This window comes from Colobus angolensis, unplaced genomic scaffold (genome assembly GCF_000951035.1).
Source record: "Colobus angolensis palliatus isolate OR3802 unplaced genomic scaffold, Cang.pa_1.0 Scaffold558, whole genome shotgun sequence".
NCBI lineage: Eukaryota > Metazoa > Chordata > Mammalia > Primates > Cercopithecidae > Colobus > Colobus angolensis.
Window position 1 is genome coordinate 399,261 of NW_012119132.1, and position 12,475 is coordinate 411,735.

The 12,475-nt window shown below is 35.7% G+C and overlaps 1 protein-coding gene across 2 annotated transcripts in view; it reads left to right on the forward strand.

Annotated features, from left to right (window-relative positions):
• Window positions 1–11,767: 11,767 nt before the first annotated feature.
• The window catches only part of NRXN1 (neurexin 1), a 1,138,235-nt gene continuing 1,137,527 nt past the window's right edge, over window positions 11,768–12,475 (forward strand). For both annotated transcript variants that reach the window (XM_011961493.1, XM_011961492.1), the window contains exon 1: window positions 11,768–12,316. The gene's annotated coding sequence lies outside the window, so the exon portion shown is untranslated. The remainder of the gene's footprint in view (window positions 12,317–12,475) is intronic.

A 12,475-nucleotide genomic window follows, 5' to 3' on the forward strand; every position in this document is an offset into this window, starting at 1 on the left:
GCAATATAAAACTAGATACTGGCTATAAATTTTCCAAAACCAAAGAAAATTATCAACTTAAATTTTCAGAAAGACCATAAGCAGGAAAAACCCAAAGAAAACCATCACCTAAATGCTCCTAGTAAAAATGCCTAAAATTATGGTCTGAAAAACCACCATGGGGTTGGGAGAGGAGGGCCTGGGAAAAGGCCTTGAAAACACACATTACTTTAAAGGAGCAACGATGAAACTGCAGAGCTGACATTTCAACATAATAAGTGGAAGCCAGAAAATATTTGGATATTTTTTAAATGCTGAAAGAAATAATGTCCAAACTAGAATATTCTATACAGTAAAATTTTCTTTTCAAAATGAATGCCAAAATAAGTGTGTTGTAAAATACACTCCACAGGTACACAAACTAAATGAAACAATAAGGGAATTTTTCATACAGAAGAAAAATAAGTTCAAAGAAAGCAAGTAAGTAAAAGAAGGAATGAAGAGAAAAGGAAAAGATAGATATATAAATAATTATAAATAAATATTGACCTATGAAATAATAATTGTAATGTGCTATGAATTATAATGCAGAAAGATAATAAAAACAGCAATAGCACAAAAATCAGAAAAGGGCAAAATAATTTTAAAAATTTAAAGATTCTGGCATTGTCCTGGAAATATTAATTTATGTTTGACTCTGATAAATCAATCACTCATGCTACACTATTAGGAAACCACTAAACGCTCCTACAGGAGAAAATATTAAGTAACACAAATCATTGACGAATTAAATGTAATACAAGAAAGGAAATGATAAGAACATAAATAGTAAGACGCTAGATACATACTGAAATGTTTCAGTAGTGACGTTAAATGTAAATAGACAAAGAACTCCAAGTAAAAGACAAAGATTTTCATATGGAATTTAAAAAGTCAACCAAATGCAATTTATAAAAGAAGTATAATAAATTAAAACATACAGAAAGATTAAGGCAAAACATAAAAAAGATATACCTTATGGAAACTAACCAAAATAAATCTGGGTTACCAATACTAATATCTGATAAAATGAACTTTAAGGCAAGCAATATCACTACAGATGAAAAGGGATACAACAGAATGTTTAAAACATTCATCTACCAGGAAGATATAATAATCTAGTATTTCATTAAACAAATTACACAAATATATAAAGAAAAAATATACATGAAGGATATTTATTTATAACAAAATATATAAAGAAAGTTTTACAGAACATTAAGCATTTAGAATATATAAAGTATATGGTAAATAAACCTGATCTGGCAGACATAAAACATTTGCTCCTTAAAATGTAAAGTGTAACATCTAAAAAAATTAACAAATACAAGGCCTTAAGTAAGTTTTAACTTTCAAAGGGTTGATATCATAGGGAATATGAATTATGCATGGGTAGTATGATGGAAAAAAATCACCCATTATTTGAAAGTTAGTTCATATATCTACAGATCACAAAAGATTCCCAGTTAAGTGTCAGTATCAACGGATGAAAAATAAATCACATCTAGCAGTGAAAAATAATTTACCTAAATGATAATGAAATAATAGATAGCTGAACTGCTGGGGTGCAGCTAAAGTCATACTAAGAAGGAAATGTATAATCTTTGATGAAAAGATTAGAAAAGAAGAAAGTGAAAATTAAAGTTCTAACTATATGCCTCAAGAACTGAGTAAGAACTTAAAAGAGTATATTAAACCCAAAGGAAACAGAAGAAAAATAAAGTAGCTGAAATCAATTATATAGAAACAAAAATACAGTAAAAAGTAAACAATCATTGATTCTTAGGAAACATAATTAAAATTAATAACTCCCTAGTAAGATTTATAAAGGTAAAAAGAGAGAATAAACAAATTACTTAATACCAGGGGAAATGGAGCCTCTCTAGAAATCCTCTATGAATAGAAAAAAATAAAATCTTAGCTTAGGTGATCTCGCTAGTGCATATTCTACTAAGAATTTGATGAGAAAAACAATAACACTATTATGTAAACTCTTCCAAAGAATAGAAAAGAAATCCACAATACTTTCCATCCTGTTTTACAAGGATAGTGTAAACTTGCTCCAAAATTGTAGGCTACTCTCTTTCTGGATTTAGGCAGAAATCCTATATACAATATTACCAAAGAAAATTTATAAAAGAGTAATATATGATGAACAAGAAAGACATATGCCAGGAATTTAAGAATGGTTAACATTTCAAAAATAACTAGTATAATTCATCACATTAACAAAAGAAGACAAATTATATGATTATTTCAAAAAATGCTGCAATAGTATTTGATGGATTTCACCAATATTAGCAGATTGGGATTAGAAAGGAATTTACTTAATCTAATAATATATATATATATATATATAAACTATAATAAACATGCATAATGCTGAATTATTAAAAGCTACAAAGTATGATTCATTATAAAAGCTCATTGAGACAAAAGAGATAAATTAATAATGATATAAAATAGATATAAAATATAAAATCTATCAACTAGATTTTGATAAAGTTGGCACTGTAGAATAATGAATACATTATAGCCTTTTCAATATATAATTCTGGATTAATTGGATATTCCTATGGGTAAAAACATAATTCCTGAGGGAATATTAATCTAAGTGAGAAGGATTAAAATTAAAAACTTTTTGCAATGTAACAGGAGAATATATATCAAGATAGGAAGATTTTCTTAAACAGGACACGTGCAACAATAACTACAAAGGAAAATATTAATAAATTGAATTACATTAACATTTAAATTTTCTGTTTATCAAAAAAATGAAGAAAGAACACAGGTTAATTACAGAGTAGGGGAAAATATTTTAATACATATAACTGCACGAGCAATCATACCTGGAAAATGTAGAGTCCCTACAAGTGATTTTAAAAGACAGGTAATCAACTTATTTAAAAATGGGCAAAAGACTTGAATAGGCCCCTTTTTAAAAGAGGATATCCCAATGGCCTATAAATATATGATAGGTACCTAACATAATCAGTCATCTGGAAATTAAAAAATAAAATGTTAATGAGAAACCAGTGAAACCAATTAGAATATCTAAAATTAAAATGATTGATAAATTTTTGTTGGCCAGAAAGAGAGAAACTCTCACACACTGTTTTTCAGTGTACAAATAATGACAACTTTGGAAATCTGTTTGTCAACAACTACTAACATTAACCCATGACCCAGCAATTCCACTCCTAGGCATGAACCCAGAGGAATTGTGCATATATTTGCAATAAATAACATGTACAATATTTATAAGCCATTATTTGTAATAGTTCAATACTGAGAACAATGCAAATGTTTATCAACAATTGACTATATAAATAAACATTGGTAAATTTATACAACTGAATTCAACATCGACAAAGAACAAAATCACTGTTGCATGCAACATGGATGGATTTCACAAACATAAAGTTGAACAAAAGAAGGCAGACACAGAGTAGAACAACATACTGAATTATGCCACTTATCTAGATGGCAAAAACAGGCAAAATTAGTTTTGGGAGTTTGACATCACATTATTAATTAAATTTATGGAGGAGAGAATAGGAAATGACTAGAAGGAACAGGAGTTTAATATTCTAATATTTTATCTTGGCGAAAGTCATAAGGTTATGTTCACCTCTTGAAATTCATCAAGATCAAGACTTACAGTTTCTGTCTTGTATTATGTTATTTTATAATAAATAAGTTTATTTAAACTTACTGCCAGTATTAAATCACTAGAAATCTAGAATATTCCTTTTTCTTATCCGAACATCCTGTTTGGAAAGCAAGTTCACTTTGCACTGGTTACCAACTTGTCAGAATTTGATGAGACCAAGCACACTCATAAACAACAAGTTACATGATGGAGATTTATTATTTACAAATTGGAAGCAAGGGACAACAGATGCCTGGGATCCATTGGAAACAGGTCCCCCAACGCCCAAGAAAACTGCCTAGAATGGATGGAGCCTTGGCTGTGAGTAGCCCACTTGCCCCACAGCTGACAGACCTTAAAAGGCAGTCTGCCCTGGGTTATACATCTAAAGGGCCATGAAGCTCACTGGGCAAAGATCTGAAGGACATCCCACTTCCAGGAGAGAGAGGAACAAAGCCTGGGTTGTCCCAGGCAGTTAATCCATAACTGAAGATGTTATATTTCCTAGGAGGGACAGAAGGCAAGGTCTGGGCTATTTCGTGCATTCCTCTCTATCTCAAGACATTGCATTCTCAGCAAATTCTGTCATTAATCTTGAGAACTAGAAGCAAAAAAGCAGGGGGAACTGAGTCCATTAAAAGCTTCCTGGAGAATTGTCCTGCACTATCCAAGACTTATTTCTACCTAAAATGTATTGAGATGTAACCATTTAGGGTGACGTATTCTTGCTCTCTCTATTGTGATTTCTCTTCTTATATTAAATTTCTCAAAAAAGTAGACTGTAGAATAATGTCTTAACATTTATAGTTTTCTACATTTGGAAAGTACCATAATAGAATGGTATAGTGAAAAAGAATATGGGCTTCAGTTTCAGAAAGATTTGGTCCTCATTCTATCAGGAGCGGTCTATAAGTCTGAAGGCAAGATGGTTAGCATCTCCAAGCCACAATTTGTTGAAAGACAAAGAGAATGAAAGTGAGAGCAAGTGTGTGTGTGTATGTGTGTGTGTGTGTGTGCGCGACAGAGAGAGAGAGAGAGAAATAGAGAGAGAGAGAGAGAGAATGTTTATTTTTCAAGGTTGTAACGGATAAAGTAATATACATGTAAAATCATTTGCCAAATGGCCTCTTATAATAGTATTACTCATAAGTGTATTTTTTCATCCTCTTTATCACATATCCTGTACTAATTTCCCAGGTTTATCATAAACGATTACAAATTGGGTGGTTTAAAATATAACTGGGTGGTTTTTATAACAATAAAACATTTATTCTCTAAGAATTCTGGAGGCTAGAAGGCTAAAATCAAGGTGTTGGCCAGGTTGGTTCTCCCCTAAGGAAAAATCTGTTCCATGCCTCTCTTTGAGCAATCTGCTGGTTGCCGGCATTACCTGGTATTTCTTGGCTTGTAGTTTTATCACTGCAATTTGTCTTTGTCTTCATTATTCTCTATCTTGTATCTCCTCTGTGTTTTCAAATGTGTCTCTCCTTTTAAAGATGCCTGTCACTGGATTTAGGGCCCACAATAATCCAGTATGACCTTATCTTAATTTGACTACATCTGGAAAGACCCTATTTTCAAATGGTCACATTCACAGATAAGGTTAAGACTTCAACATATCTTTTAGGGGGACAATTCAACTCGAAACATATACCACGTAGGTACTACTATAGGAGAAGCTACGAGAAGCTTTGTATGGTGCCATACAAAGCAAGTAACAAAGCTGCAGCTAGAAACATATATAACTCAGAATTCAGTGCTTCTTGTAACATACCAAACTACTTAAAATAATTATCTTCATGTTCTAAAGGTAAACTTTTAATAGCAGCTGTACTGTTTTATCTATCCTATGTGCTTGGCTGAATTTAGAACATGTAAATAAATCTTTTGAAATGTTTACTAGAGAGAATAACCACCCATGATTATGAGTTTGCACGTGTATGTGTATACAAAACTGAGAAGGGAACAAACTGGTAGCCTGTGTGCCATTTCCAACCAGCAGAGAAGTCTAATTTGTCCTGCACAGTATTGCAGTGGTAGTGGTGATTATTTTTTAATGAGCCAAGATTTTTAAAATCAGAAGATTTTACATAAAATTTCAGATTTCCAGCTGCTCTTGTAAAATCATAGGATCTGGCAACACCAGACTTATATAGCCACAAGCTGTTGGGGCTGTGGAGTGAATGCCATTTTTAGAGAAGTATGAACATTTTAGGTGTCCACACTGTCTGCCAATCCTCATTGTTTTCCCAGTTTGCCTACCTCACTCATGTATATCAAACACCAGACACTCTTAAGCACTTCGGTCTGCTCTCCTTGTTCTAGAGAAAATTAAAGTGCCTATACTGTACTGTAACTTCATTCAATGGGATGTGTACATCAAGCATATACTTAAGGGTGTATTTTATTCCTATTTCACTGATCTTCTTTCCTCAGCAAGAGAAAAACTTTCATCAAAATAAAACTCTTCCCTATTCTGCTTCATGAGTCTCTTCAAAAACCTCAGATCTTTATTTACATAAAAAGTGGGTACTATTGCTTTAATTTCTGAAGTTACAATAAAACATCTACAACTTTCTGTATTCTTAAGATATCTAGCTCTGTGTGTGTTTATAGTATTAAAAGAAAAAAAAAAGCAGGAAAAATGGATGAGAAAGGCAAACATAAAAATGAGAAGAAAACCCTTAAAAAAATGAGGTTTACAGCTATATTAAATAGGAGGAGGGCAGTAGTTGGAAAACTGATAAGAATTGAGTATTTTTAAAAATCCATAAGCCCAACATAAAATCAAATAGGATGTGTTTTAAAAGCTAACCACAAAATGTTTCAAAATGCCATCACAGAAAATTGATTTCACAGACTTCTAGGGGGCAGAAATAGGCTAAAAAGAAGCAAAGATATAATAAGACTCTGAATTTCACTGACATCCATAACTTATCACAAATCCCTTGCTCTTTTCTTAAAAGTCATAGTAAGGAACATTAAAGAGGGCTGTCTAAGTTAAACAAATTAACTAGTTGCAGGCACCCAATAAAAATAAATTTGAAGCCACATTGTGATGAATGAGATAATTCCTTTTCTGGAGCCTAGCAGTTGAGAATGGCAGGCTCGAGTTTAGAGCTGGGTTTTGGGGAAGGGCCTTAAAGAAAGTTCTGCTCTGGTCGGGCGCGGTGGCTCAAGCCTGTAATCCCAGCACTTTGGGAGGCCGAGACGGGCGGATCACGAGGTCAGGATATCGAGACCATCCTGGCTAACACGATGAAACCCCGTCTCTACTAAAAAATACAAAAAAACTAGCCGGGCGAGATAGCGGGCGCCTGTAGTCCCAGCTACTCCGGAGGCTGAGGCAGGAGAATGGCGTGAACCAGGGAGGCGGAGCTTGCAGTGAGCTGAGATCCGGCCACTGCACTCCACAGAGCGAGACTCCACCTCAAAAAAAAAAAAAAAAAAAAAAAAAAAGTTCTGTTCATAGGAAGAGAAATAAGTCATTAGAGGGTATAATAATGACAGGCTGAAGTGAGCAACTAAATCACTGAGAAAGGAAAAATAAACCCTCTGGCAGGGACTTTTTACAGACCTCATCTAGTGACAGCTATTCTTCCTCAGAAAGACTTTTCCTCACTGTGGGAGAAGGAAGAGGGGAAGTAAACAAGGAGGAACACACCCAGGTGTAAGTGCTGCCCTAGATTTAAAAATACTGCCCATCAAACGCACTGCAGGGTTTCCACACTGAAGCCTTTCTAGCAGGTGCATCGTTCAAAACTTAACTACTGTTCTCAAGAACCTATCTATGTGCTTAATAATTATCATTACATTAATGATTTGCAGCCATTTTAAATCACATTCTACCTTCTGATTACAGAAAAATTACATACTCATGGAAAAGTAGCCTAATTTTACTACGCTTAAGATTTTTTCAAGTAGTAAGAAAGTATTTAACTTACTGAGTTTGCTTATTTCTCCTGAAAGTTACTTAGTAAGCTTAATAGGAAATTATGTGTCTTTTTGTATATGTAAATCCTAGTCTGTTTATTCCATTTTATAGCTGAGTCTCAAACCCTAGACTTGATTACATTTCCTTGCATTTTTAAATTCCTCTAGCTGTAAAATAAATTTTATATGGCAGCATGTTCAATATGTATTCATAAACTTTTGTAACTAGAAAACTCTAATTGGTTCATATAAAAGAAACTAGAGACATTTAACTGCAAACAAAAAATAGGGTTTTATTTATTATTAAAATAAAGTCATGAGCTAAACAATAGAATTCCAATTGTGCAGCACTGATAATGTAATTGGTTAAAGAAATTCAATAGCAATCTGAAATTTAGTTGAATTAGCATGTAATATTTTCCTGATACTGTGATTATTTTAGTAAGAGAAAGTGGCTTCATTTTGATCATCTATAGGACAGTAAATAGAAAAACCCCTCAGAGTGATAAATCTTACTGTTCCTTTGAGTTGTTTCTCATCTTAAGTGAAAATGCATTTAATGTATATCGGTACTTTTCCTCATTGTTACCATGTTTTTCTTCTTCTACCCCTTATATCAGTAGAGATAAAGTACCATTCAAAATTGATACCAATATTGGAATTGATAGGTATCTCAAAGCTTCCATTTATCTTAATGTTAATTGACAAAGTAGATGTTTACACCGATTTCCTAATGTTAAAGCACAGGGTCTGATTGCAGCGATAAACACAGTGTGTCTCTGTTGTATTCGTTTCTCAGTCAAAAAAAATCTTACCACTTAGTTTCATTCATTTTTAGTGTAGTGTTAGTCTCCATGTTAGAATTCTCATTAATAACTTATGAAAATATATTTGCTTTTGGTGAGCATGCATGTCCATTGTCATTGTTGCAAAATGTTTACCAGTTTATAGCACGAGATATTATTTATATTTCCATATTTGGGTTGCCACAGATTCTCCCAATCAGACATAATCACAAACAAGCAACTTGATTTCACAGTTATCTCATTTGTTTTGAGTGGTACCTAGGGGCAGGAGTTGAAATCCTTAACGTATTTCTGTAGCCTAAAATTAGTAGATTCCCTAAGGTGATTTAGGAGGAATTACTCCTACTCACCACCTTCTGGAAAAATACTAGATTGTTCTTGCAAATGTTAGATTGCTTCAAATTCAGATTTACAGGAATTACCTCACATCTTGCCCACAAACAACAAAAAAGGTAGTAACGTTGAAGATACATCACCTATTATATGTAACAAAGTACATGAATATCATATATTTCATACAGTATTAGTCATTAAGGAATGTTATGGCAAAATTCTGGAGTTGACGGTTTAGTTTCCTAGACTCCTCTTGATGAAAGTCTTAGAAAGGAAAAGGAACGAACAATTGCAGGCATCTGCATTCTGCCAAACACTGTACTAGGTATATCTGATGATCTGTTTTAAGTCAGGGTAGCAAAGTGGTTAAGATTACAGAATTGAGTTTGGATTTTTCCTCACACTGTTGCTTACTAGACTTTGACTATCTGGGCTAATCTCTCTATGTTTCACTTTTTCTCATCTGTAAAATGGGTGAAATCCTAGAACCTACCTCTTAGAGTTGCTGTGAGGATAGAATAAGTTAATGTAAGTAAAGCACTTAGAGCACTGTTTGGCCAGGAGTAGGCAGAAAATTAACATTCAATGTTGACATTATCTTCACCAAGTCCTATAAATGGAGATGTCCTTATCTTTAGTTTACTGATGAAAAAACTGGCACTTAGAGACTTGAAGTAATTTATGAAGAAACAACAGAAAAACTCATACTTTAAATTAACAGCTTTTATCATCAAATTATGTTGATATTTCCATTCTAAGCTACATACTGATAGTTTTCTCTCTGCATATTGACCGAAAAAAACAAAGATCCTGTGGCTGTCCACTTCCTTGGACTACATATGGCAAGTACCTTAAACCTCACTGCAAAGGGGATTACTCCAATACATAATTTATTCCTTCCATTTATATAGTTGGTGTGTGTGTGTGTGTGTCAGGGAGGGAGTGGTGAAGAGATGTGGGAACGCTGGACTTTTTAATCTTAAAATTTACACATGTAGCATAAGAATGTTAACTTTTTTTTTTTATCAAAACGCCACAGAAGACATCTCAAGGAAAATGGAAACACTGTGTAGCGCAACTGAAGATAAAACAAAATTTCACAAAGACAAAACGAAATAAAGTAGGAAATTGTTCAGATCATATGCACTGGTGGTAAATAATGAGTTTTTACGAATCCAGGTAAAAAGCAGTGCTTTGACTCTTAAGAGTGCCTCCAGCACTACCATAATGTTCACACCAGATCTTAAGAGCATCATGGAACCAAGTTAGACTTGATTTTTGAAAGTGGGCTGTCCATTTCACTTACTTTTGCAATAAGCTTTAGCTCTATACTAAACATATGGGGGTGTACCTTCTCTGCTATTTGTTCTATAACCTAATGATAGGAAAAATTGAAAAAGGCCCTGAATTAACTAGAGTATTTTTTGTTTAAGGTTCACTGAATGACTGAATAATTTAGATAAGTCATTTTCTGAGTCTTAGTTTTATATTATTTAAAATTAAATTTTTGTTTTAAAAATCATGTTAACAGCTATTATTTCATTACATTCCCAAAGCAGTCTTATGGAATAAGCTGACAATGACTAATACCTCCATCTTACAGTCAAAGAATTCGGGTTCCAGAGAAATTCTTTGCATTGAGTCAAACAGAGCACAGAGTGGGTTGTAGTTGATAAATACAGTCAATATTTCACTCAGTCCACAATTACAAATATTTTATTTATTCATTTCATCTTCACAACATCAAACACATGAAGAAGGAGCTATTACTATATCCATTTTACAGATGAGGTGGCTGAGGCAACATAAGGTTAAGTATCTTGCTGAGGTTACAACTAATAAATGGCAGAGACTGAATTGAAGCTCAGATATCTATTTCCCAAACATGTAACCACTTGACAAAACTGCCTCTCTAAGGGCAATAAAAATATTAAAACCTGTGATACCTGCCTTCAGGTTATTTAGACCCTTTTACCAAAGTACTGAAAGCATAAATCGGCTTATCAAAGGAATGAGTTCTAGTTTTTTGGAAGAACATACATATTGTAATTGGAATGTATATTATTTTACTGTTCCCAAATTTATCTAGTTCTTAAATTCTTGCCCTATAGGGCCTGGAGGCCAAAAATAGTCCTGCCTTATAGTATTTGAGGTTCAGACTATTAGGTTTGTGGCACTGCAATAAAATTGTTTCTGCTCCAAAACTAACCCAGGCTAGGAATATACAGGAATAGGAATTTAAATGCCCATAGGGTGCAAACCATAATTTAAAGCCACAGACACCTGACTTCTCTACCACCTAATCTGTAAGCTCCCTTAGATTTAACCCTTTTCTCACCAAACCCAGCAATGCCTATTGGGCATGCCCAGTTGTATGGTTAGAGCCTCACACCGAGGTTTACTTTCTCCAGGTTTTACCAGCTGCAAAAGGGAGGAGGAGACAGAGGATAGAGTTAAACAGGTAGAAAACTTGGCTCAAGATAGAGCAAGGAAGGCTGGAGAATGACGAGAGGCTACAGTAAAAAGCACTTTGTCAGACACAGTTCATCTTCGTCTGCAAGTTCGCATCTTACCCTGGTGGGTTCCTTTTGCATCTTTTTGGCACAGCCTAGGCAAGTCACGAAGATTTGTTGTGATTACTCAAGGCAGAGCCACAGTAAGGGGTGGGGCAAGGGACATCGGATCTAGGAGAATGCCAGTGCCTGTGTGAGTCCTGCTTGCCCCTGCATTCCTCGAAAAGCTGCAGCTTCTTTTCAAGGGTTCCAAGCAGGAGACCAAGGTGCACAAGTAAAGCCAGAGCTCATCATAATCACCGACTCCTTGGCCCCTTCTCTTTGACTGCTGGGCCCTTTCCTGGCACCCTCTCAGGTATCCCCGCCCAATCACTACTAAACCCCGGAGAAGTGGAATCTCCATACAGCTTTCCATGGGTCTAGCAGGGGCCTGGGCATGCTCAGTAGGCTACGTGGTTCTCTGGTTCGTGTTTGTTCGTTCTCGTTCTCTCTCTCTCTCTCTCTCTCTCTCCCTCTCTCTCTCTCTGTCTCTCTCTTTTCTTTCTTTCTGATGGGGAAGGGAGGGTGATGACAAGTTAGAAACGCCTGCAGCAGGTCCCCGCCCCCAGGATCAGGCTCCCCCTGCAAGGGGACGATGCAAAGGTAAAAGCACCTTGCTCCGCAGCATCCAGACCTGGAGGGGCTGCGACCACGGGCCGAGCCCACCCATTCCCCAGCCAAAGGACAGGCCCGGCGCTCTCCATGGTACTGCGGAGAGCTCAGCTCCGCCCTTCTCTTTCAGAAGGACAGCACCCGGCGTCACGTAACCCAGCCTTCTCAGGCTCCACCACCGCCTTTTCCTTCCCAGCTCTTTTCCTCTCCTCCCCCTCCTCCTCCTTCTCCTCCTCCTCCTGCTCCCCTCCGTTGCCTGTTCTCCCCTCCCGCACTCCTGGAGATAGACGCTCAAGCCTGACGCCTCTGAAAAGGCAGCAGCAGTCGCCTTATCCATAGACCTCAGGAAATTCGCTTTGACCGATGCATGCTTCAGGCTCTGGCTCAAGCTAAGGGGAATAACCGGGCAGGTAAAGAACCTCAATTTGGGTTGGGGGGAGGGGATGGGGCGAGGCAAGCTGAAGAAGGATATCTTTCCCCATTGTAACTGAGCCAGGATCTGCCACAAATACACAGGGAAAGATGGGTGGTGGGAGGGTGGAGGAGTGTAGATCTTGGTTGTTTTGCAT